At 42.2% G+C, this 27,013-nt stretch overlaps 2 long non-coding RNA genes across 2 annotated transcripts; one reads left to right on the forward strand and one right to left on the reverse strand.

Annotated features, from left to right (window-relative positions):
- Nucleotides 1-27,013, forward strand: LOC137197500 (uncharacterized). Its single transcript, XR_010931444.1, has 2 exons — nt 1-1,125; nt 26,619-27,013. It is a non-coding gene; the product is annotated as an uncharacterized lncRNA (long non-coding RNA).
- Nucleotides 3,247-10,220, reverse strand: LOC137197496 (uncharacterized). Its single transcript, XR_010931439.1, has 2 exons — nt 9,309-10,220; nt 3,247-8,362 (listed from the first exon to the last, which is right to left on the reverse strand). It is a non-coding gene; the product is annotated as an uncharacterized lncRNA (long non-coding RNA).

Raw genomic sequence — 27,013 nt, forward strand, 5'->3', positions numbered from 1 at the left:
ACTGCTGATGCACGTTCAATGATTTTATTGAAATTAGGCATTACAAAAACTGAAGTACAGTTCAGAATTTCCAGTTCTGATTGAACACCCCAGCAGAGGAATCCCCAAAATGATGTTACGCAGAGGTCGACAGGAAATCCCCCTTTCCCCCATCTGCCAGGGATTTTTAAAGCCCTTTCTTTTGTGGGGCAGGCCACAATTGTTAAGTTTCAACATGACCATCTAAGTCCATTTCTTCTACTCACTTCATATCACACTACCTCTGTTGGTTACATTCTCGTTTACACTCTTGACCTTAAATGGAAGCAATCATATGCAATGACTTCATTCTCCCAAAAAAGGAAAAAGACCTCTCCATGCACTGTGGAGGCTGTGTATGGCCTCTCTTAACATGAGCACATTCACAGAGAGATATACCTCATATTCCCCCCTTGGAAGCCTTTTGGCTTACACAAAACTGGAGTATCTCAAAATGAACACAAAATACATAGCAAGAGTAATAATGAGTGAAAACTAAGCAGTATCAGTATTCCAACTATCCTTAGCTCCAAACAACCAGTCAATTTAAGCATTAATCCAAACAGTTGTGATAAGAGCTTATGCTTACACTAGTTCAAGCCTTGCAGTACACAACCAAATTAGTGTTAACAAACACCAGTGAATAACATACTTTGTGAAATATCAGTGATCAATCTATAATTTCCAAAACATAAAACAATGGTCGAACAGTCCTCTTCGTTGCTTGATTTACCATCACCTGAGGGTCTAAGTTACTAGCACTTGACCCTACCGTTGGAGGTCAGTCTTTACCACTGCCTCGGGCTCAACGATAGAAAAAAGGGGGAAGAGAGACAAATAGAAATGATAGCATAAAGACAGAGGTACAGCCTCCATCTGAGATAAAGTATCTTGTGGGCCGCTGGTCATCTGGTCCTGGAGACATCCTTCATGGCCAGAATGATGTGTCAGATGGAGATGTAAATTTGATTGAATTTAAGGTTGGATTGTCACTCTTTGCACTCCTTTCACCCCTAATGTCCCAGGGATCGTTGGTCTCTTCACCAGGGTTGAGACGAGCGTGCCTAGAGCAACAGCCCCCCTTTGTACCTGTTCCCCACTGAGATGGTAGGTATAGAAGACTCCAAGTGACACTCCACACCAACACATGGCACTCTTTCCTGCAGGGAATCTCATGAATCCAGGTTCAGTAGTGCTCCATGCTTTTGTCCACGTTTCCAGTGTCTTGTCTGAAACTCAGATACTGTTCTTAGTCATAATCAGATAAGCTGTCTGGATGTTGGATGTTCATTGCTTTGGCTATGCCTTTTGAGATTAGTCCTTTTATGATGGGGATGCAGCAACAGAACACTAGTCCCAGTATGATCAAAGCAGATAAGAGAACTGCTCCTATCTTGACAAAGAAACCACCCCAGCATCCCAGGTATGTTTCCATCCATGTTGTCAATTCATAGCCAAAGCCAGCATTTTCTGTGAACGCTTTGTGAAGGACATTTTGTCCACTGCCTTTGAGAACTTCCCATCAGAAGCAGTGGTGTTGGGTATGAAAGTACAGCATTGATCGTCGAATAACTCACAGACTCTACCTCTCTCCGCCAACAGGAAGTCGAGTGCTTGTCTGTTCTGCCAGGCCATTTCACTGGTTGCTGGAAGCTGTTCCCCCAAAGCTCCCAGGGCTTCCTGTGTTGTATTCATGAATGCTTGTTGATTTTAATAGATAAAATTGATCCAGGCAGTGTTAATATTCACACCCACCTGGGGTAAAAAGAAAGATACGACTCCCATGAGGATGTCATTTATTCCTTTCTTTTTGGCTAGATCACCCACAGGAATCCCCATCTTGGTTATGTAGGCCTTATTATCAGACAGGTCAATCTGTTGTTGAAATCTGGATTTTTTTCAGTGCCTCCAGATCTTGGATGAGGATTATGACAACAGACTGAATTGCTTGGACACGGGCACATCTTCCTTGCCAGTCTTATGGTAGAGTAGTGAGCAGAACTTCTTCACCACAAAGCCAGAACTGGAATGCCACAGCCTGTGTGGACAGACATTTGGCACAGGCATAGTTCGATTTCTCTTCTTTAGGTTTAATGCCAACTCTCATCTTGATCTCTTCCCAATTGTTGCACACTCAGCATCATAAGTGTTAGCAGTTCCTGGGCTCTGGTGAGAGAGATCACAGATAGTTTCACATATGCTCCATTTCAACCTTCCCACATTTTTTGTTCCTGTTTTTTCAAAGCACTCAAACGGTCCTACTATATCCAACTCCTTCCCTGTGGGTACTGTCCTTAGTTGTTTATCCCCTTGCACGTCTAGAGCCATGCACAGGTCTCCCACTTTCTTCACAGGTGATGTTAAGTCTTTTAAATCTATATACACTATGGGCCAGTCCCATTTCTTTATTTTCACCCCTACTCCTCTTTTTCGAGTGCCCCTTGCCCCTTACAATAAAGTTACAAGGGGTAGGGGTTGAAATATTCCCCTATGAAATGGGACAACCCTTCATACCCAGAAACGTCATCATTAGTCATCAGTGACGTTGTAAACGGACACGATGATTTTTTTGCCGGGAAATCTCAAAATGCCATCTTCACCTGTGGTGATTTCTCTTGCGTGGGCTATAGGCATCTATTTGCAGTTGTCAGCAGCAAATCAGAAGAATGTAAGGAGAAGAATGCGTCTTCGATGCCTGGGAGCGCTAATGAATCAGCTTGACGTATGTATGATAGACCGTAAACAATTTTTGTTGTAGTTAGCCAACAGGAAGTCGAGTGCTTGTCTGTTCTGCCAGGCCAGAAGCATTGTGTAGCTACACAACATGCTAGCAAGCTAGTATAGTGGTAACGTAAATATTGGATCAACCTGTTTGTGATACACATGTAATGTCAAACAAACAATCATTGACTTTATTGATTTTTGTGTTAATTGTGTGATATATGTGTGCAGGTCTCATAGGACAGAATACCATACACATACATTGTATGTAGCTACTAATGTGTTTATGCCATATGCATTTGGTGCGGGGGACATTTTCCGCATTTTAACAAAATACAAGTTTTTCCAATTCACACTAAATAAATAATGTGAACTTATTGCTTTTTCCAGACTGGTCATCCCATGTCCTACTGCAAGCTCAATCACAATGTAACTGTTGTGGATTTTCGGAGCTGATGCACTGGCAGTTGTCAGTTTGAAGAAGAGAAGACCAAACCAAACTTCGTATGATGATTCTGGGAAAACTTTAATGAAGAACCTTGCAAGGGAGAGCGACTCAAGGGACACCTCCTGTTCGTACGGTGTCCCCAAACTCGTCTGCCCCTCACAGTCCAAAACCAGCCTTTAAGCCAATCATAGAAACTAGTTCGTCAGTTCCGAATCATAAACCTATGACCTAAATCTGTATCTTTGGTTTGTCTTGTTGCGTCTGATGATGACCTGCATTCTGGCCTTGGTTCGCCTGTGAGGCTCCTGGTTTATTAAACAACATGTGTTATCTTCTGTTTGAGAGAACAGAAGAGTACAGCTTGACATTCTGTTGTCCTGGTCAGTTATGGAATATCCATAACAATCCCCTCTTATTGATCAAAAGATCAATACAAATTACCAATTTATGACTGGACTGGTGGACTGTAAGGGCACAAACAGAGTAGAAACAACATCCGCACAACAGATAACAATTCTCACACAAAAGTAATACAAGAATCAACAATTGCATTGAACAAAATCAAAAGTAAAATCATCAAAACACATAATCATTTAAACACATAATGCAATAACAATAAAAGCAAACAATCAGTAAATTAGATAAAAAAAAACCCTCTTATGTACCCCTTTAAAACAACTGTCATGTGACCCATGAGTTCTGTCTTCCAACCACCAGGGGCAGTAGTGAGGCAAATCCTCAAAGAAGATCTCCTAGAACACCAAAGCGTTAAAGGAGGTCATTGACAGAGGTCACCAGTCACATGCGCAAACAACCTAAGACAAGACACTTCCTGCCTCTTACTAGATGAAATCCTAGCAACTTAAAGGGGAGTCATACAAACATTTGATTACATCATAACAATAAAACAAATCAATCACAAAGTGAAGTCTTCAACCCATGCACTTTGCGTACAGTAGAGGGCCATCACCATGGAGAGGTTACTAGCACATACGATGCATGGTGATGTGGAATCCATCCTCCTGGAGTGATCCTCTTCGTCGACGTGGATGAACTCTGCTTCGTCTCAAACAGTGTTTTATCATATGTAGACCACCGCCATCTACCTCGAGAAAAAGTAAAGTGTTGTAGAGTCCCAATGGGCTCATTGATTTGTCCGTATGTCCAAGATCTGGCTCTTGGTCTGCATTTTCTGGATCATTCTGCAAAGGGCGCCCCTGTCCATGGGGCACTGGGTTCATGGCACCGACTGTGTCATGAGAAGGAAAGCCTTTCCGCTCTCCTTCGCCTGGAATCAGAGAGACTCCTGTCTCTCTCTCATTTGGACCGACTTGACCTGTCCCCTGCCCGAACCTACTAAACAGGAGAGAAAAAAGGAGTAACCATCCGGTTACCTGCCAGGGCTCTGCTCTCCTCCGCCAGTGGTTGGGGGGGCCAGTCTGCACCTTGTGGCGTGGATCCATTCTGCTCTGCCTTCGACCTTCAGGGCCGTCCTAGTAGTCAGCAGCACCTGGTATGGACCTTTCCACCTAGGAGACAAAGACACTTTTTCCAGAGATTTGATTAATACCAGGTCACCTTCTCGAAAGGAATGAATTGGTTCTTCCGATGGTTTGGGGAGTCTGTCAGCCACCTGTAAATGATACTTTCTCAAAATCTCTGTTAGTCTTTTCACATACTCAGTCATGAACTCATCCGTCCAAAGCAGAGTAGCTTTGTGTGGTGTCAGTGGGGGACTTGTCCCTGTGGACATTGGTCTTCCCATCAGCACCTCGTGAGGACTCAGTCCTGTAGTTGCACTTGGTGCACTCCGAATGGAGTACAGCACAATCGGCAGTGCATCAGGCCATTTCAGGCCTGTGGCTAGGACTGTTTTGGTCAATCTGTCTTTGATAGTTGCATTCATTCTCTCAACTTGACCTGAACTCTGTGGATGATAAGGAACATGTAACTGCCACTTAAATCCTAAGATTTCTGACAGTCCCTGAGTGATTTTTGACACAAAAGCTGGACCTCTGTCGCTATCTATTCCCTGCGGCACTCCGTACCTAGGGATTACCTCTTTTAGCAGACACTTTACAACTGTTCTTGCATCTTCTTTTTTCGTTGCAAAAGCTTCTACCCACTTCGAGAACCTGTCGGTTATGACTAGCAAGTATTTGAAGCCTTGTGAGCTTGGCATATGTACAAAATCTATTTGCATATTTACAAAAGGACCTGATGGGGGTTCTAAGTGGTCATGTTTCACTGTGCTATTCTTTTTTCTGGTCTGTTGACATATCATACAACTATCCACAAGTGTTTGTGAAACTTGAGTAATGCCTGGAGCAAACCACTGTGAGCGAATAACATCATTCATCACCCCTCTTCCAACATGCGCTGGACCATGCGTCACACGTGCCAGTACATGAAGGAGAGCTCGAGGGCAAACCGGTCGACCATCAGGGTGGAGCCACAAGCCAGACTCCGCGTCAACTTTACAACCTTTACGCAACCAAAGACTTCGCTCCCTGTCATCAGCGTGATTTTGCATTGTCACGACATCATTAGCGGAAGGAACTGGAATTGGATTGGTAGGTTGTGTGGAGGCACATTGAAGTACCAAAGAGGGAGAGGAAAGTGCCGCTTGTTTGGCTGCAGTGTCAGCCATTGCATTTCCTCGTGAAACAGGATCAGTTCCATTCGTGTGAGCAGCACATTTGATGATTGCAAGCTGAGATGGGCGCAAAATAGCATCTAACAGGTCATTAACCAAAGTGTGATGCTGTAGTGGTTTTCCAGAAGATGACACAAAACCTCTCATCTTCCATAACTGGCCAAAATCATGAGCAGCGCCAAATGCATATCTTGAGTCAGTGTAAATAGTAGCCACCTTACCAGAAGCAAGAATACACGCTCTAGTTAGAGCATACAGTTCTGCTGCTTGAGCAGAGGTACCTGGAGGCAGTGCTTTTGCCTCTACTACCCCCCAATCGTTAACTACTGCATAGCCAGCTAGATGTGTGCTATCAGATGGTCTGCTAGCTGAACCATCAGTGTAAAAAATCAAATCAGAATTGGGTATTGGTGTCTGCAACAAGTCTGGCCTTGGGGATGTACACAGGTCAATAGTTGTGATGCAATCATGCTCATCATCTGTGTCAATCAATGGAAGGAGAGTAGCTGGATTCAATGGAGGTGAGCGTTTTAAAGTGATGTGTGGACTATGAAGAATGATTGCTTCATAGCCTGAACGACGTGCAGCTGTCATGTGTTGGGTAGCAGATGTGTTCAAGATGTGAAGTACTGCATGTGGAACGTGCACAACACAGTCATGAGCCAGTACAATTGGAGAAGATTTCTCAATCATGATGGCAACGGCGGCCACCGCTCTTAAGCAACGTGGCATGCCAAGAACCACAGGGGTTAGTCGAGAGGAGTAGTACGCAACTGGACGGTAATGAGACCCATGTTTTTGCACGAGAATGCCTGTAGCAAAGCCATCTCGTTCATGTACATGCAGATGGAACGGCTGATGATAGTCCGGCAGCCCCAATGCCGGAGCCAAGGTGAGAGCATGTTTCAGGTCCTGAAAAGCTTTGTTCATGTCCTCAGTCCACTGCACCTTGGGAGGAGCTGATTGCAGTGTGGCGTTTCGCAAAACAGAGTCCATAGCAGCATACTCAAAGATCCAATGTCTGCAATAATTCGCCATCCCCAAGAACGAGAGCATTTGTTTCTTGGTTGTGGGAGGAGGCATGTTAACCAGCAGTTTCAACCTCTCCGGTGACAACAGGCGCTGTCCATTTTTCAAAACATGACCCAAGTATGTCACCTCAGACCGACAAAATTGCAGTTTGGCAAGTGATGCTCTATGACCACACTCAGCTAGTCTCTGTAGGAGCAAGATGGAGTCCGTTCGACAAGCTTCCTGTGATGGTGAAGCTATCAGGAGGTCATCTGCATACTGTAGGAGAGTGGAGCCCCCTGGAAAGTGGAGGTCATCCAAGTCCCGTTTCACTGCTGCTGCGTAAACTGTAGGACTCTCGACAAAACCCTGAGGCAAACGCTGCCAGGTGTACTGTTTTCCTTTGAATGTGAATGCAAACAGATACTGGCTATCTGGATGCAACGGGATTGAGAAAAAAGCTGAACTCAAATCAATGACTGTGTAGTGTGTTGAGTTGGATGGTAGTGAAGCTAAAATCGAATTTGTGTCTGGCACAATTGGAGCTGTTGGCACTACAATGCTATTAATAGCTTGCAAATCTTGTACAAAACGCCATTCATCTGGGCGGTTTGCTTTTGGAATGGGTAAAATGGGTGTGTTACATGGGCTTGTTGTTTGAACCAACACACCTTGATCCAGTAAAGACTGAATTACACCTTCAATACCAGCAATTGACTTGTGTGGCAAATTGTATTGCCTGACCATTGGTAGTTTAGCACCAGGTTTGAGTGTGACTTCGTGAGGTGGAGCCGAATTCACAAAACCCACATGGTTTTTATGTTTAGCCCATAAAATAGATGGAACCTCTGAAAGCTCTGATGGAGGCCCATACTGTGTGGGGAGGGGTGGTTGTTGCAAAACAAACCTACTCTGAGGTAGCTGGATGTGCTCAGTTAAAGATAACATGTACAGCTCAAGGCCCAAGTGTGTTATTGTTTGAGTTTGAGGAGTCTGCGCAGCTCCTCTCAATGCCTGGCACTGTGCCACCATGCTTTCCAGCTGTTGTGGGTCACAGCCAGGAGAGACAGCTACAGTGATGTATGGAAATGAATCTTTATCATTAACCAATTTGCGCTGTGCGTCAGATAACCGAATTGGAATTGCACATCCCTGTGGACCAACAAACAAACATTGTTCACACTCCAACCCCTCTTGTGTATTCAAAAACACATCAGCTAATTGTTTGTACACCTCTGGGGGGTTAAATGCTGCTGTACAGTGACACTGTAGTACAGGCCTCATGGCAGACATCTGTGTTGCACATGCTGGTGAAATTTGAGCAATTTTTTGAATGCTAGATACTGTGAAACTGGAAGCCATGTTAAAATCAGTCAATGACCAACAATACAAACAATCAGCAATAGTTTTCAAAAACTGAAATGCATGAGCAGCCTTCACATCAGGTAGGCTTAAAAACAATCCATCAGGTGTGCATTGAATGGTGGCATGTAGCTTGCAAAGTAAATCTCGTCCCATGAGATTAATTGGACTTTTCTCAGAAATCAGGAAAGAATGTTGCACATCTGAACCTTCAACAGTTATTTTAGCTCTCTGTGATAGTGGCTCAACAACAGGAACGCCGGAAACACCCACGGTGGTGACAAAATTAGGTGTTGGTGTACATACATGCTCATCAGCTTTAACAGTGGAAATTGTGGCCCCACTATCTACCATAATGTCAACTCTACTACCATTTACTTCAACAGGCATTATTGGATCTTCTGAAGGATCTTTTGAAAGTCGAATTACAGCTGCTTGAATGGGAAATGTTTTTTCTGATCCTGCCCCTCTATGGCCTCCCTATGCTTGATTGTAATATTGTCCATGATTCACATTATCAACATGTGGAGGAGGTGGTAGTGGTTGTTGTTGTTGTTGTGGTAAAGCAAGGGGGGCTGTTTGTTGGAAATTCCTTGTTTGGTGATCCTGGAATGGGTAATTTTGCTTGTTCTGACGACGACCACTTCTACACTCATTAGCCCAATGTCCCGCTTTCCCACATTTGTGACACTTTCCCGGTTTTCGCTTGTTATTGTTTTTGAAATGCTGTTGTCCACCCCCCTGTCGCGCATGCTGTAACATTTGTTTTGGGAAGGAGGCAGATTTGTCTTCAGCAAAAACTTCTGTATGAGCCAGCAAGTAATTGTTCAACATCAGGTATCAGACAGTTATACACAGAGCATACATATCTTAACCATCCCCAGTATTCATCTGGGTTTGTGGTCGGATTGGGGGCATTTTGTGTCATTCCAACTATCTCAGCAGGAGTCCATGGTTTGCAGACAGCTGTGTTGCCAACCATGATTTTTGGAGCATTTATTGAGGTGGATGTAATGTTTAGAGGGGGCTCTAAAATGTTAGTTTTCGATCTTGTATGTCTTTCCAGATGTGAATGTGTCATTCTAGTTGTACCTCGTCTCTGAGTTTTGCTACTTGCAGTGTGGGGTCGTCTCTGTGTCATCTTTGGCCTGACTGCAGGTTCTGTGTCGTCACTATGGTCTGTGTCAGACTCCTCCCCCTTACCTCTGGCTCCTTGTAACTCAAGTTCTACCTCACTTTCTCCTGAGCTGTCCTGAGTGTCTATCTCTGTTTCTTCAGCAACGGCAGCTAAATGTCTTTTCTTTTCCTTTCTTTTCTGGCTTTTTACCTGTTTGAATGACAAATTAGCTTTCTTTTCTTTTTCTGCAGCTTTCCTAGCTTTTTCTTCGTCGGCTCTATCTTTCTTTTCCTGTTTAACTCTTTCCCTTTCTCTAGCAGCCTGACTGTCTCTTTCCCTTTCTCTAGCTGCTATCTGCTCTTCTCTATTTTCTACTTCAGTCTGTAGTCTTTGTCCCTCAACAGCTGCGGCTAGTAAGAGAAATTCATCGTCAGTCTTTGCTTGTTGTGAAATGGTTTGATCAGTCATTTTAGCAGCTGAAAAGGGGTTTGAAGGTGAAAGTTGTGGAAAAATTGAAATCATTGTTTTGTTTGTGTGTGACTCTTGCAAAGGCACTCCAGCTTTGGATACAATGGTCAACAAAGTTTGTGGAGAGGGAGCATCAGTTTGCCGTTTTGCCCAACCGTATATGATAGCTTTGGAAATGGCCTTCACATTCTCACCATGCCTCTGTTTAATTTTCATCATTTCTGTAGCTCTGGTTTGCAACTCTGCTTCCAACATAGGCAAGTGACATGCTGTCACACATTTAACACAGTTCTCCACTGCTGCTCTGAACTCATCAGAAAAACGATCAACTCTTTTTTCATCCAGACTCACTCCACACCTCTGACGAGCAACAGTTAACCACACATTTACACAATCTTTCATATACGCACTATCCCAAGATGGATTTCCAAAATCTGGGTTAACATTGTACTCAGCAATCTGAAGCTTATCTCTATCAAACGCTCCTTCGTATGGCCATTCGCCATCTGTCCACTGATTCATAAGGGAAGAAAATGGAAACACAAAAGTCCATCCTTTCAATCTACCAACAACTCCCGCCGGAGATTGTGGAGAAAACATCGCTCTATATTGTGCATCTGTGAGTGTGTGGGGGTTTGCTTCGGGAAGCTTATCAATGGCAGATTGACCTTTTACTTCTGAATTGGTGCGTTTGTTTCCTACTGAAACAGATTTGTTCTTTCTCTTGTGTTTTGGTGAATGAATTAATTTTGTAGTAGATTGTGTTCTACTCACTGCTTTAGACGTGTTGTTGCCCATTTTAACACATTTACATTAAAAACATCACACAAACAAACACATCAAACACAAAACAGACACATCAAAACTTTCCCAGCATCACCGAAGTTCTTTTTTTTACACCTCTCTTCCTGGTGCAATAGCAGTGATCTGAAGCCAAACCGACGAAGCAACTCTTCGTCTTGTGTACACTGTTTATTGTTTGAAAAAATTTTTTTTTACCGGCGCCCGACTCTAGGACTTAGAATCCCAAGTCTGAAAACATTTCTCACAGGACACAGAGTGGATGATCCCCGATCTTGGCTTAAACGAAATAGGCCAAATCCTACCCCGAAAACGTCTTTTCTATAGTTTAAACCTCAGGTGGGTCCCCCTGTGCCGGACGTAGCCCGAAGCTAGCCCAGAAACCCCAGCCACTTTTGTGGCACTGCAGGAGTTAAGACTCACTTAACTCTGCCTTTTTTTACCTCTTCACAACCACATGCTTTGCACCTGCTTATCACTGCACAGTTTCAACACATTTTCATGTGTTTAGATTCTTTAACCATCAGCTTTTTGCTTTTTTTTTTTTTTGTTCACTTTGTGACCACCTTTAAAGTGAAAGTGATGCACAGTTTCTTTGTGATTTCGTCAAACGCAGACATGGTAAGGCACAACAATAAAATAAAATTATGCACTTACCACGTCTTTGTTGTGTTGAAATCCTGTTCGTGACGCCAAATTGTTGTGGATTTTCGGAGCTGATGCACTGGCAGTTGTCAGTTTGAAGAAGAGAAGACCAAACCAAACTTCGTATGATGATTCTGGGAAAACTTTAATGAAGAACCTTGCAAGGGAGAGCGACTCAAGGGACACCTCCTGTTCGTACGGTGTCCCCAAACTCGTCTGCCCCTCACAGTCCAAAACCAGCCTTTAAGCCAATCATAGAAACTAGTTCGTCAGTTCCGAATCATAAACCTATGACCTAAATCTGTATCTTTGGTTTGTCTTGTTGCGTCTGATGATGACCTGCATTCTGGCCTTGGTTCGCCTGTGAGGCTCCTGGTTTATTAAACAACATGTGTTATCTTCTGTTTGAGAGAACAGAAGAGTACAGCTTGACATTCTGTTGTCCTGGTCAGTTATGGAATATCCATAACAGTAACCATCCTGCGTTTGTGGTCTGCAGAGGCTACTCCAGAGGGATCAGGACCATGGCTTGGGTAATCATCTGGAAGTCCTGATCTATGTTTACTGGCTGGCTCATGGACTGTCCTATGGGGTTGTATCCAGTGTCTTCAATGTGCCAAAATCCACTGTCCACCGCATTGTCCACAAGGTTGCACAGCACATATGGCTCAACCTGAAGAGTGCCATCTGTTTCCCACAGGCAAGAGGGCTTCATGCAGTTGGACAAGGATTTGTCCAGCTGTCAGGAGGCCCTGCCTTCAGCAATGTTGTGAGTGCAATAGATGGCTGCCATATCCAGATCAAACCCCCTCTACAGCACCGAATCGACTATCTGAACTATAAAGTGTTCTTTTCAATAAACATGCAGGCGATTTGTGATTCAGATGGAAGATTCCTTGACATCTTTGTTGGCTACCAAGGGTCAGTTCATGACACTCGCATCATGAAGAACAGTAGTTTCCACAGAGCAAGATGGTACCCTCCTGCAGGTTACATCCTTCTGGGTGATGGTGGCTATCCTTGTTTGGACACCCCGATCTGCCTCATCACACCTTACAAGGAGCCTGTTAATGGACACATGCAGAGGCACTTCAATTATTATCATTCCAGGGGGAACAGCAATATTGAAAGAGCTTTTGGAATGATGAAGACCAGATGGAGATCCACCTTGTTAAGAACTTTGGAGGTTAAACCCACATTTGCACCTCTGATTGTTACGTCATGTGCCTTCCTGTGTGTCTGGATAATGGGGACATGCTGGAGCCAGATGCAGATGTTGACCAGGACATCCTTAACCCCCAACCTCCCCGTGTGCCCCTAGCAGATAACGAGAGCTCTGGGAATGCTACAAGGGATGGACTGGCTACCTTGGTCTCAGGCCATGTGCAATCTCCATAAATGTCTATAGTTTGTACTTAAGCTGTGTTGGAAATTTGTTTTTGTTGAAACTGTTTAAAACCACATGCCTTGTTATATCTTGTTATATATTATACCTTGTTATATTGCAATGCTGTCTGTGATGCAGGAATGGATAAATGTATATTGCTTGTATTTTAGCTTTGTTGGAAACTTGTTGTTGAATGTTTAAAACCGTGTTACTTTGTAATTTTGCTTGGATGCACACAGATGATTTATAAGTATTTTTTTTATTTAAATAACACTTAACTTTTTTTGTAATAAATCTTTTCATATTTATCTTTTCAACTATCTGTCTCAGGAATTTTACTGTATGGTTGTCTGTCTCAGGAATGTAACTACAATGTAACTACTAGCCAGGTGGAAAATTGTGTTATGATTACATAAGAAAAAGTGTTATTCATGCTCACATTCTGTTAGAAACAAAAATTGCATTTTATTATTCTATTGACATCAACAGAAATATATACAGTATATTATGAACAGTAAAAAAGTAAATATTGTGAACAGTATTAAACTAATTATGAACAGTATAAAACAAATATGTACAGTATAATAGTAAATATGAACAGGATAAAAATAATTATTTACAGTATAAAAGTAAATATGAACAGTATAAAACTAATTATGTACGGTATAAAAGTAAATATTATGAACAGTATAAAAATATATATTAATATTGCAATTAAAATATAAACAAATCAACCAACATGAACAGGAGCCTGTGTGATGAAAATATTGCACATAACAGCCAAGCGAACGTGAACTTAATTGTTTCGCATTTTGTTGATAAGGCACTCAAACAGGTTTAGGAATCGCTCGGTTTTTGCCTCACTCTCCTCATGGCTTTTCTGCTCCTTTGCACTTTCTGCCATAAGAAAATCCACTATAGGATTTGTCCTCCTCTTCTTTTTAGGAGAAGGGGCTGGAGGGCTCGGGGAGTTTGAGGTAGTCATGAGAGAGGCTGAGGTACACGGTGCCTCAGAAGATGTGCCTGAGGTGGATGGGCTGGGCTCTGTGGCACTAGTTGTGGGCTCGACGATCTCCTAACAGAAGAGAACAGAAATTAGAAGAAATTATATGCTGGAACTGGGTGATATGGCTATTTCTTGTTTATTTAAAGTTGAATGTATGTATTTATGTAAATGTGATTGTAACTAATCTTAAAACCTTACCAAAAGAATTGTTGTGGGATCAGCATCAGGACCAAAAGATGCAACCACAACAGGAGGGTCCATTGAAGGCCTGGCACCCAACACCTCATGCATGTCCCCAAAGAACTGTCAGGTGGCAGCTGTGACTTCACTGCCATCAATTCCAGATCCTGTTTTGTGGTTTTTAAGCTCCTGCAATAAACACACATACAGACATAGTAACTCAATATTACAAATAATGACAAGAATTACAAATAATGCTTTGAGGCTTTTTATTTTTTACAGTAGACCTTGAGTAATTGTGGTGGAAAATAGGTTAAAGAATACATGGACACATGAACTGTCATGCAACTCTGTAAGTTAGAAACAAATTTCTCTGATTACCTTATATTTTTTCTTTAAATTTTAAATTTTTTGCTTAGTTGCTTTCTACATTTACTATCTTTTTCATTGTAATATGATGTTGTCATTGCTGTTGTTTGTCATTATTTTTGTTTGTCTATTTGCTTGAGTTGTCTTTTTTTATTTTTTTATTTTTTGTTTTTGTTTGTATTGTTTCCACTATGTCTTGTCAACAGTATCACCAATAAATTAAAAAAAAAAAAAAAAAGTAAAAACAAGAACAAAACACAGATGTTTGTATGTGGTAAAGCGACTTTAAAACAAATGACTCACTCCCAAATTGGTTTGGCAGCACTTTTAGATCTTTGCAAATGCTGCTCATTATCTGCTCTATACCAACTAAGCTATCTGGTTTGCCGAGGAGTCCCTGCGATGATGGAACATAAGTATATTATTGTAACATTGTTCAGATTTCAAAGAAATCAATGCTATTGCTTGCAATTACTATAAACTATGAGGGTGACAAACCCAGATTATCAAAATAACAGATATGTTGATTTTGTTGGGCATGACAGAACAGGTCAATCATACTGAAAATAGACAGGAACATTTTTCAGGTGGTGTTTTCCTTCTTTGCCTCCCTACTATGACAATAATGGTATTATCACAATGACATTTGCCATTTCTGATCGAGATAGATGGACGCTTCATTCACAACTTATAGTTTCACGATACAAATTGATCATACAAGTCGTCAATCAAAAATTAACACTGCAAGGCGACTTCATGACAGAATAGCCAAGCTCTGTGCTAGCAACCCGTGCTCTGACCGTGCCTTTGTTTACTGATATTAGAGGAGCGGTAACGTGCAGCAACTTTGCTGCTGGATTTTTGGGCGTCATATGCCATCAAAGGAGGGAAATACTACATGTAAATGCACTGTCATGCACTAATCAGCCTGAAAACAACGTATAACTTTAGCTCTTTAGCTAGCATACTGACGATACACACACACACACAACTAGCTGTTTTTTCTGTTATGCTTATTATAAAAAATGTATATGATACATTGAAATGACATTTCCGATGGCTATCATAGTTTTTAAATCTTTATTTATGAAAAAAAAATACTTACATTTAGGGTTTTCTTTTGTTGCCTGTGAAGCGTTCCCCACCATCTTGCTGGTGATTCACAAGGCATTCTGGGAGATTTATCGTAGCACTCGCTTTGGAGTGTGCCTCTGAAAAAAACTCAGTTTGGAGGGCCATATAGCCCTAGCACTCTGCCCTTCCCCTCCACCTCAATAAGAATTGGGACATCCCTACCTCTATGCATGAACGCGCAAAACTGAGGGGTAGGGGGTGTATTGGGATTGGCCCTACACCTCTCATCATGGTGTCATTAAAGTATTCTGTGGATCCCAACATCTGAAGGCACTCCGCCTCACAGAGTGGTGACAAGTAAAAATCAAGGTTAATCTCAATCTCACTCCTAGGTGCTCCCATGCTCTTCATCCATTTAGATTTCATGTTCTCACAGTTCTTCCAGCTGTATTTGGTGTTCATTACTACCAAAGAGCTTTCCCTAACTTTGGAACACATATAAAAGTCTTCTTTCATGTGAATCTTCCCGGTGTAATCCATACATTGATATACCAGAGATTTTTCTTTGCTCACCTCTACAACAGATCAGTCAGACGCTGCATCCTTACTCATGTCCCGGAGTCTGTCTCTATTTTTTCCTCTTCTTCTCCAACAGGTCCTGCTCTAGTTGCTCTCTTTCTCCCCTCAGTTTCCTCATTTCCCCCCTTCTTGTCTATGGTGAAGTACTAAGGATTACAGTTGTTGACATAGCAGTGGTAGTCTCTGAGGGTTCCTGTGTTATACTATGAGTCTCTGAGTCTTGATAAGGGCTACGGGTTTCTGACTCAGAAGTATTCCAGATAGAAGTTACCTCAGATGCTGGCATAAGTTCAGCTGTAGATGTGGTAATTTCAATCATAGTTGACTTAAGTAAGATGTGCTCACTTGTACTTCCAACAGCTGAGGCTGGCATGGTGGTGATTTCAACTTTGGTGATTGGCTCGGACTTGAGTGTAACTGTCTTTAGTTCAGCATTCTCTATAGTAGACTTCAATTCCATAACAAGTTCTAGTCTTGTAGTTAAAGACTCTGGTACAGGGGTTGTTGGTACTGGAGTGCTTTCCTTTTCCATTACTATAATTTTTTCCCACCGGAACATATGATTAAGTTGGTTTGGATCATAGTAGACACAATAGTAGGACCCTTCATCTTTTTTTATTAAGATTCTGTATTAGGAGTGAGCAGTTTCCATTCTCTTCTTCATCTAGAAAACGTCTCCTTTGTAGAGAGTGTGAGGTTACTGCTTCCAGAATTTCTCCTACTATAGCCACAGCTGCCCCTTCATTTTGCCATATAGCCAGATCATAGTCACTCTTGAATCCTATTGGGCATGCACAAGGGAGCGAGACTGAACTCCCTATCTCTCCTTTAACTATAGTCTTTGAACCGAATCGGCTCGACTCTCTCCCGAACTGACCTCGGGCTCCTTGCTTTGGCTGACTGGGGACAGCTACCTGGCTCTCTGGGCGGCCTGAGGTTGAATTTCCTGCTTTCTCTGGCTCCTGTCTTTTTGGAGCATGTTGGAAGTCGATATTGTTGAATCTTTCACACAGTTCAGGGTCCAGGACATGGTCCCTGGCACCATTTGGAGTAGGTATATGGTCATTATTGCTTTCATCATCATGGTTGCCTTGGTCATTGACCATCCGTTCCTCTTGATTTTAATCCCGGAGACCCTCTTGCTCCTTGTCGCTTTCCACATTCCCCTGTGGCTGGAGTTTGTCTCTGGCGTCTTGACTTCATCCAGGAATTGCATCCTCCTCTCCACTATCTCTTGGTGCTTTGACGCAGTGATTAAAATGGAACCAAGTAGGTGACCCTTTGATCTGGATCGCTGTCCCGGTGCTGCGGACAACTTCAGAAGGTACCTCTCTATGAGCATCAAACCACTTCCTCCCATAGAATTTCACAAACACCTGGTACTATGGTGTCTCCTCTTTTTACCTCCTGTTCCTCCTTTTCGTCTTGTTCCTGTTTCTGGGAGACATAAGCAGAAATACTCCGGTGGAGGTTAGACATATTTTACATAAGCCTTCGTGTCATTTTCCAACAGGGATAGGTTTGGGCCCTTTCCGCTGGTGTGCAAGCTAGGCGTTGTCATGCGTCTGCCAATAGCCAACTTGTGAGGTGTCAATCGTAGCTCATGAAGCTTGCTAGACCAGCAGACCATTAGTGCAAGCGGAAGCCCTTCAATCCAATTAAGCCCAGTGTGTTGGCAGATCTTAATGAGGCAATTTTTAATTACTCCGTTCATTCTTTCACATATACTCTGACTTTGTGGATGGTACACAGCTCCGAAACGTTGTTTAATCCCAAGCTTTTGTAAGATAAGTTTCACTTTTTCATCAACAAACTCCTGACCATTATCTGATGAAATTCTATCGGGCAGGCCCCATCAAGGTATTATCTCCCTGCAGAGAAACTTAGTCACTGACTGCGCTTCCTTTCGTTTAGTAGGACATGCTTCCACCCATCTACTAAATCTGTCAACCACCACTAGCATGTATCTCTTACCTTCTACAGGGTGAATCATGTCCACATAATTTATGACCAGTTCTCTCATGGGACCATTTGTTGTCGGAATGTGTCCTGGCAAAGTTAATACTCCTCTTCTGATGTTGTTCCTCAAACAGATTGTGCACCTTCCTAAGGCATGGTCAATCTGTTCTAGCAAATACAGTGCCCAAAATCCATATTCCTTTGTGATCTTTCTCCTTACTTCCCCCCTGGCTACATGGGCTTGCCCATGAGCCTCCTGTATCAGCAAGCCTAACAGGTCTGGTGGTGCAACCACCAACCCCTCATGGTTTCTCCACAATCCTGTGGCATCTTGACTTGCTCCCCTAGCTAGCCACAATTGTTTGTCCACTGCATTGGCCTCTTCCTGCATCAACAATATGTCTTTAAGTGTGATGTTGTCTTCTAACTCCACTTCATGTGTTACTAAAAGGACTTTCCCTGTTTTATCTGCACCAGCAGCTGCCTTTGCAGCCTCATCTGCTGCATTGTTACTTTGTGTACCTTGCGACGCATCAGACTTATATGCTACACATTTAGTTATGGCTATTTCCTTAGGTTTCATCACAGCATTTAACAGTTTCATGATTTGTGCATGATGATGAATGGGAGATCTGTCGGTTTTCTTAAAACCACGGCCCTTCCATACTGCTGCAAAAAGGTGTCAAACTGAATGTGCATAAGCTGAGTCTGTGTATATAGTGACACGTTTTCCTTCAGCCATTATACAAGCTTGCATCAGGGCAATCAACTCAGCAAATTGCACTGAACATGGTTGTGGAATCACTCCAGCTTTCTCAATTACAAAGTCAGAACCTTCCGCTTTGACAATGGCATATCCTGCACTCAATTTTTCTCCAATCCTATATCAGTCCAGTATTCAAATCTGGCTCCCAAAGTGGGAGAGCCTGTAGGTCAGACCTAAGCTTAGAATACCTCTCAGCTTCTACCACACAATCATGTGGTTCTCCATCATCAGGAAGTGGCAGAGTGTCAGATGGATTAATCGTGCTGCACCTGGCCAAAGTGACATCTTCTTGTTCTAACAGTCTGTGATAGTCTCTAATCCTGGGCATAGTCAAAGTGAACTTGCCATGACTTAGAAGGTTTCTAAGACTGTGGTGGGCTACAATCGTCAATGGGTAGCCCACCGTAAGGGCTGACGCCTTTTGATACATCATTGACTCCCACCAATGCTCTGTAGCATGGCGAAAGGCCCATCTCTACCTCTGAATAGGCAGCAGAATAGTATACAATAGGTTGAGGACTTGTTTCCATGCCAGTAGGCTGAGCAAGAACAGCACAGGCATGTCTTGCAACTTTTGTTTGATTGTTTCAAATGTCAAGTGGCCTTCTTGTGTCCAGGTAAGATTACAGTGCTACTGGCCACTTCCTGTTTCCTTGATCATAGCCCTCAGAGGTCCTGTGATCTTGGTGTAGTTTTCAACCCATGCTGAACTATAACCTGCGATCCCCAGGAACTTCATCATCTCTCTGACTGTCCTAGGTCGTGGCACTGTCCTTATGGCTTCCAAATGGCCATCTGAAAAGCTGCGGTGTCCTTGAGTTATTGACTGGCCTAAATATACCACCTGATCTTGGCAGTATTGCAGTATTTTCCTTGAAACTTTGTGTCCTTTTTCTGCCAGTATTTGTAAGAGCTTGATTGAGTCCTTATGACATGTCTCCTTATCGGTAGAGAAAACAATTATGTCATCCACGTAATATATGATTGTGCTGCTCATTAGCGCCCCTACCCCTTCTAAATCATCCTTCAACACTTTGTTAAAGATGTGGGGGCTATTTTTGAATCCCATTGGCGAATGAGTGTATTCATAAAATTGATCTTTGTATGTAAATCCAAATAGTCCTTGGCTGTCTAAATGGAACGCTAAAGAAGGCCCCACACAGATCTAAGACAGTGAAGCAAGCTGCTTCCGGTGGAATCTGGGCTAACATGGTATGTGGGTCTGGCACATCAGCTGACAAATCAGTTATGACTTCATTTATGGCTCCAAGGTCATGTACAAGGCAATAGGACCCATCAAGTTTCTTCAGAGGCAGGAGAGGCATATTGCTTTGAGGATTTTTGGTTATCTTCAAGACTCCTGCATTCATCAGCCCCTCCATCTGAGATTCGATTCCTTGGATGGCTTCTTCTTTTAAAGGGTACTGCGGTCACCAGGGCGGTTTAGTCCATCCTGAACTGAGTTGAACTTGCTTTGGTTGGTTTTTCAGCCACGCATCTGAATCTGACTTTATAGGATCCTTGAAATATTGGAGCATGCAGTGGGGTGTATATTCTGGTGGTCTGGCACCAGGCAGGGTTGCAGAGATGAATTTCCCCCACAGTACTGCTGGTTCCATCAGATCCTGACTGAGATTCCCAATCCAGTATACCACCGGTGCTTCAGCCTCTGCTCCCATGGTTAGCTGGCTGTAACATTCATGAGGCACCACCACCTTTTTTGCACATTTTATGGTGCAATTCAGCTTGCACAAAGCATCTCTTCCCAGAAGTCCAATAGGGGTGTGTTCTGAAACGAGAATTGGTATGGTGGTCTTTTGGTTCTTGTAGTGGAGCTCCACAGGTTATGTGGCAGGTATCAGCTGTCTTATTCCCTCAAACCCAATTGTCCGAACACGCTTGCCGGACATAGGGAGGTGTGTGGCATCTTGAGGCCGAATGCAGGTAAATGCAGCTCTGCAATCTGCCATCAGTTTTAATGGACGATTGTTTACTTTTACCGGGATGGTTGGGTCATCTTCTGGCTTAGACACCACTAGCTGACACCCCCCTTTTGAGTTATCTGGGAACCCCTAAATCTCAGGTGCCGGTCCCCTATAGGGGTTTACCGGTCCCATGGGTGGCTGCTGATGTTGTCCATAGGGTCCAGGCACTTGAGATGCATATCCTCCTTTGAAATATCTGTCCACAAATGAAACATCATCCTGGAGGTTGCTAGAAACTTGCATTTCCACCTCCTCTTCCATCTCATCCCGCACTTCCTCTGCCTCCTCCTCTCCATCCCTGGGGTTGTCCATACACAGGTTGAGGGTATGGAGACTGGGCAGTACCTTGTGTGATTGGTAGTAGTTGTTGTGGTAGTTGAGGTGGGTTTGATGGCGACTGGCTCTGCAAGACTAGGGCTTGTTTCTTTTCCTTATTTTTCGGTCCTGCCAGCTGAATTTGGTTAAGCTTCCTGAGTGTCTGTTGATCTTGTTCTTGCTGGGTGTATTCTTTCTTGTGATGCAATTCCACCTGGTGAGCAATGTGATCTGTGTAGACACCCTTTGTCATGCTGCTCAGTCCAATAACTTCTGCCAATTTACTTCTGACTGGCAGTCCCTGTTGAATCTTGTCTCTCATAATGGCCTGTTCCAATTGATTGATGTCTGGGTCCCTTCCAGTGACATTCCTCCACTGTTGGTGAGCTCTGGCTACGTAGGCTCGTGGGTTTTCTTTTTCTCCTAATGGGTAAATGAGAATATTGTCAGGATGCATGTTAGTTGGATACATATCTCTCAATGCTTTCCATAAGTAGCCCCTGTTGGCAGTGAAAAGTTCAAATCAATTTTTGAATTCAATTTTATTTATATAGCACCAAATCACAACAAAAGTTGGTAACACTTCATTTTATGGGTCCACAAATTTCATGGTAATTAGGTGGTAATTAGTAAGTGACTTCTAATTTCTTCTGAAATTTCTTTGAAATTACCCAGAAATTTACCTAGAATTTCATGGTAATTAAGTGATAGTAAGTAAGTAACCTCTTTAAAATTTTCTTTAAATTACCCCGAAACATTTTTCCAATTTCATGGTAATTAGGTGATAATTACCAAGGAACTTATTTGAAATTTTGTTGAAATTACCCTAGCATTTACCTCGAACTTCATGGTAAGTAAGTGAGCTGTTGCAGCTTAATTTTCAAGTAGTTTCTGCCTAACTTCCGTGGATCATACCAGCTTAATTTCCACCTACTGTCTGTGTAATTTCTACTGAGCGGACCCCTAAATTGAAGTGAGTTGTTGCCCCTTAATTTCCAAGTAATTTCTGCCTAACTTCCGTGGATCATACCACCTTCGTTTCCAACTACTTTCTGCCTAACCTCTGCAGGCCAGTAAGTTGAAGTACATTTTTAACCATTTACATTCTCACTAATTTCTGTAAAATTTCAGCAGATCAGTCCAGCTGTGTACCAAATTTACTAAATGTCCATTTTGTAGATTGTAGATGTCACTTCAAATGTTCCTTTAATGTTGTTTGTCAACCTTGAGTTTCTTTCTGACATTGTAGATTGTAGTCAGTTTTCAGTTTGCCTTGAGCCCAAGAAGAAAAAAATAATCTGAGATCTCAGGAAAAATAAAAATAAAACAGAATACTCCTTAGTTTGGTTCTCTTTGATTTTGTTCCTATTGCCCACTTGGAATGGTGCAACATCCACATATCAGCATCCCGACAAGATGAAGGCATCCACGAGCAGTGATGACGATCTGAATGGCAGACGAAGCAGCTCCACTCAGATAGAAACTACTTGGAAATGAAGCTGGTATGATGCACAGAAGTTAGGCAGAAACTACTTGGAAATTAAGGGGCAACAACTCACTTCAATTTAGGGGTCCACTCAGTAGAAATTAGACAGAAACTACTACAACAAAATTTCAAATAAGTTCCTTGGTTATTATCACCTAATTACCATGAAATTGGAGGTATGTTTCGGGGTAATTAAAAATTTTTTTAAAGAGGTTACTTACTATCATTTAATTACCATGAAATTCTAGGTAAATTTCTGGGTAATTTCAAAGAAATTTCAGAAGAAATTAGAAGAAGTTACTTACTAATCACCACCTAATTACCATGAAATTTGTGGACCCGTAAAATGAAGTGTTACACAAAAGTCATCTCAGGGCACACACATGGTCTAGACCATGCTCTTTAATTTACAGAGAGAGAGACCCAACAGTTCCCCCCATGAGCAAGCACTTGGCGACAGCGGTAAGGAAAAACTCCCCTTTAACAGGAAGAAACCTCAAACAGAACCAGATTCTAGGTGGGCAGCCATCTGCTTTGACCAGTTATGTCGGGAGTTCCGGGTCATGAGTTGGTATTTCTGTGGAGTCCGGCTTTTTCCAGAATTTCTTCCATGGTGGGCACTCCCAATAAGTTGGCTAGAAGCGTCTTCATGGTATGGGATGGTATCGCTGGAATACAGCTGTGGTATGAGACAGTTGGTCACTTAAGCTCCTCTCAGCTTTAGTGAGTTTCTTCATTGTCTTGTCCACTTTTCCCATGATCTGTTCTTCAACCAGTGGTAGTTTTTCCATTGATTCTTTTAAGGGCGTTAGCTCCTCTGGGGTATCGGCCAATTATATCTCTTTCCACAGCTGATCTTTTGCATTGTTGATTTTCCTTAAATCTTTTTTCATGGTGTTTATCTGTGCATCCACATGTTCCATCATGCGCATCTCCTAATCCAGTCCTTTATCATTTTCTTGACCGGACACTCTTTACCGAGTGTGGGCACATCACTGTCATCGTCACTGTTGCTTTTGCTGTTGTCTGATGTTCCTTTTATCTTACTGACTCTCTTTGCCTTCTCTCTCCACACTGGCTATTATTTTCTTGATTGATGTGTCATATCCTCCAATGCACTTTTGCCTGTCACTGGGACTCTGTCTGGGACCTCTCAATTTTCTCCCACACTCTGTTGCTCCCTTCAAACCTGTCCTGAAAAGGCTGGGACCTCCACTAGCAGATGAGGGCGTTTGTTGTCTTTTACTCTTAGTCTCTGGAGTCATCACTATGGGTGTCTTTGCTCTTCCAGTTTCAAGTAGTTGGCAGTCCTCATCCTCCTCACTCTATCTCCCTTCGGTGGTGAGGAGTGGTAACTGTAGATACAGTGGCACATGTTCTCTTTTCCTTTCGTAAGGCGGGGGAGCTGTCACAGCAGGAGCCATGTATGAGAAAGGGGTGTTGAGTTTCTCCACTAATTTTGTGGCTTCCTCGAGGTTTCTCTCCAGGCTTTTATCCATTCTAGCCTTTGCCACCTGATTGAACAACTCACAAATTGCTGTTTCCATGTCCCTTTTGTCCTTCCTTTCCTGTCCTTTGTTGCCCTTCTTTTGCTCTGCCTTGTATGTTTTAATGAACACTTGCAATGTTTTAATCACTTCTGCATCAAAGGTACCCTCTGATGGCCATGGCTGTTCAATTTCCGCCCATCTTTTATTCCATTTTTTAGATACTTTATCAATCCCTTTTATCAGTGGATTGTTTTTCTTCTCAATCTCCACAGGAGTTATTGTCTTTGCCACCCTTGTCCCCATAGTCACTCTGGGAAGATTAACTCTTAATTGTTTTACCATTTATGCAAGCAATTGGAAAGCACAAGTTTCTGATCTTTGCTTCACACAGTCAACCCCCTTGAAACCCAGAGTGTTGACCGATCCCCAAATAGTTGACTTTTCAGAATTATTTATTCAAACACCCTCCAAGCTGGATGCCCCTCTGGACTCGTTATTTTAGTGGTTTAATAAATTTAGACTCAACTTGAATCAGGCACAAAGTGAAAACAAATATAAATCAATCAAAACTACTAGTGGGATTCAAGTAGTGCTGGCACACATACTGTGCTGCGATACTGCTGTACACAATGTGTATGAAATATGTGTTTGTGAGTACTGGCTATGCAAGTCTGGTCTAAGTTCTTTTGTCAAAGAGAAAGGTCAATCAGCAAATCAACTGATCAATCAATAAATCAATTCATCAACAATTAACTGATTAATAATAAGTAAATCAACAATCAATTACTCAATAATTAACCAATCATCAATCAATCAGTCAGTCAATATCAATTAATCATCAATATCAACTTGATCAATAACCTCCAACCAAATCCTAGATAAATGTACACTGGTCGCTCTAGGCGACTTACAGTTATCAACAAAGAATCAAAAAGTTTAACAGCACTTTCTCATAAACAGCCCACTCTCAGATACAAGCCAAAAACCAACACTACATTTAGAAAAAACTTAAAGTATAAACAGTCAGGAAAAAGAGCGTGTAAAATTTAAGACAGAAAAGATAGAGAGAGAGAGAACTTTGAGCAAATGTTTATGTAAGGGAAAGAGAAGAAAATATAAGTGTATTTGTGTGTGTATGAGCGAGACAGGGCCTGACTGCAGAAGGGAGAGAGGGAGAGAGGAAAAAAGGCAAGTAGGCTACGCCGACCTTATGTCGTCTTGTCTTGAAGATCAATTTTATTGTAGATCAGACCTTTTTGGAGAAGTCCTCGCGTCCACCCAATGTGAGGAGGAGAAAAAACAACAGCTGTTTAATTTCCTGTTAAAACTAGTTTAATTAATCCTCCTGCTAGTACCAAACAAACAATTAACCACATAAAAACCATGAATCCAAGTGTTACACCACTCATTTCTCTTTATCAATCAACAGATGGCCTGCATCTTTTTTTGTTTTTTATTTTTCTAATTTCTATTTTTTTTTTATGAGCTCAGTTATTATTTGCTTGAATACTTACACAATTCAAGCTTCACCGGTACTTTTTATTCTACTTCAACAACATCATTACTAGATTTTGATACTAATCAGGTACAAATCTTGCAATGTTTCAAAATTCTAAATTTGTACCTGTGACTTCATAAAAAATTCTCTTTTCTTCAATACCAAACTGCACACGCAATAGATGCCAAACTTACCAAACTTGCCAAACTTGTCACTAGTGTTTATTCTCCACTTATTATTTATCAAACAAACATTAGAGTCTGCCAAACGGGGGTTCTCTCTTTAATTTAGAACAGGTCCTGAACATCCCCTCTCACTCAAAGCACGGTTCTTTAAATTTGGTCAAAGCCATAATTTACCATCAGCTTCTCCAGCCCCAGTGAGGACAGCCACACAAACAAAATTTCAGACTTACCTTTTCTGAAAGATTGTTTTCAGCAGGCCAGGCTGCTTTGTTCCCCATCCTCGTCCTGGGCTTAAAATCCGTGGCTCTTTTCAGCTTCAATTCTCAAATCCTATTTGTGACGCCATCTAATGTCGTAGGATAATTGATGAGTTGAAAGGAAGAATCTTCAGAGACACTGCTGATGCATGTCTGCAGTACAGTTCTAATTGAAGACCCCAGCAGAAGAACCCCAAAAATGATGTTACACTGAGGTTGACAGGAAATCTCCCTTTCTCCCATCTGCCAGGGATTTTTAAAGCCCTCTATTTTGTGGGGCAGGCCACAATTGTTAAGTTTCAACATGACCATCTAAGTCCATTTCTTCTACTCACCTCATATCACACTACCCCTGTTGGTTACATTCTCGTTTACACTCATGACCCTAAATGGAAGCAATCATATGCAATGACTACATTCTCCCAAAAAAGGAAAAAGACCTCTCCATGCACTGTGGAGGCTGCATATGGCCTTCTCTTAACATGAACGCATTCATGGAGAAATATACCTCATTAGCATAAAGACTGAAACAGGGAAACTGCTAGCCTCATACAAAAACTGGAATGTAAAAATGTCACATTGTGGTTTTATGGGGGGTTGTGCTGAACTTTTAAAACTATTTCTCAAATAAACATGACTTAACATTTGCTGTGATGGATTATTTCTCTGCTGGTTGATTTTCATAGAAACAAAATGGCTGCCTGGAAGGAAATCAATCTAAAAAGTGATTGATGATTTGGAAAATGATCAGCAGGATTTGTATTTACTGGTTTCCGAAACGTTGGGACATCGCGGTCTGGTCCTTTTCTAAACGTGTCGTTCTTTAACCCCACAGACTCCAGCCCCCAGATGGTCTTGCTGACATCAGGTCTAGGTGAGAGCTTATTGGCTGAGACTGAGATGTGACCCCTCCCAAAAAAACCGACACTTCCTGTTCACCTTTTAAATGATTTTTTTCTTTTGGTTTGGTCTGAATGTTCCTGGTTTATTTCTCTGCACTGCACTTCTCTGGGTTGTCAGATCACCTGATGGCTGGCAGCCAATCACATGCTCTGCATGGTTTGATGTAGCACCTGTACATAGACGAGAACAGAGCGACACAAAACCTTAACACACTAAGTGACTTCTACACAGACAGGTGTTTGTTCAGCAGTGTGTTTCTGATGAATGTTGGTTTGTTCTGCTGCTCTGATGTCACAATAATAAAACTGTTTACAGCTTCGTACAAAC

The sequence above is a fragment of the Thunnus thynnus genome, chromosome 14 (assembly GCF_963924715.1).
Source record: "Thunnus thynnus chromosome 14, fThuThy2.1, whole genome shotgun sequence".
NCBI lineage: Eukaryota > Metazoa > Chordata > Actinopteri > Scombriformes > Scombridae > Thunnus > Thunnus thynnus.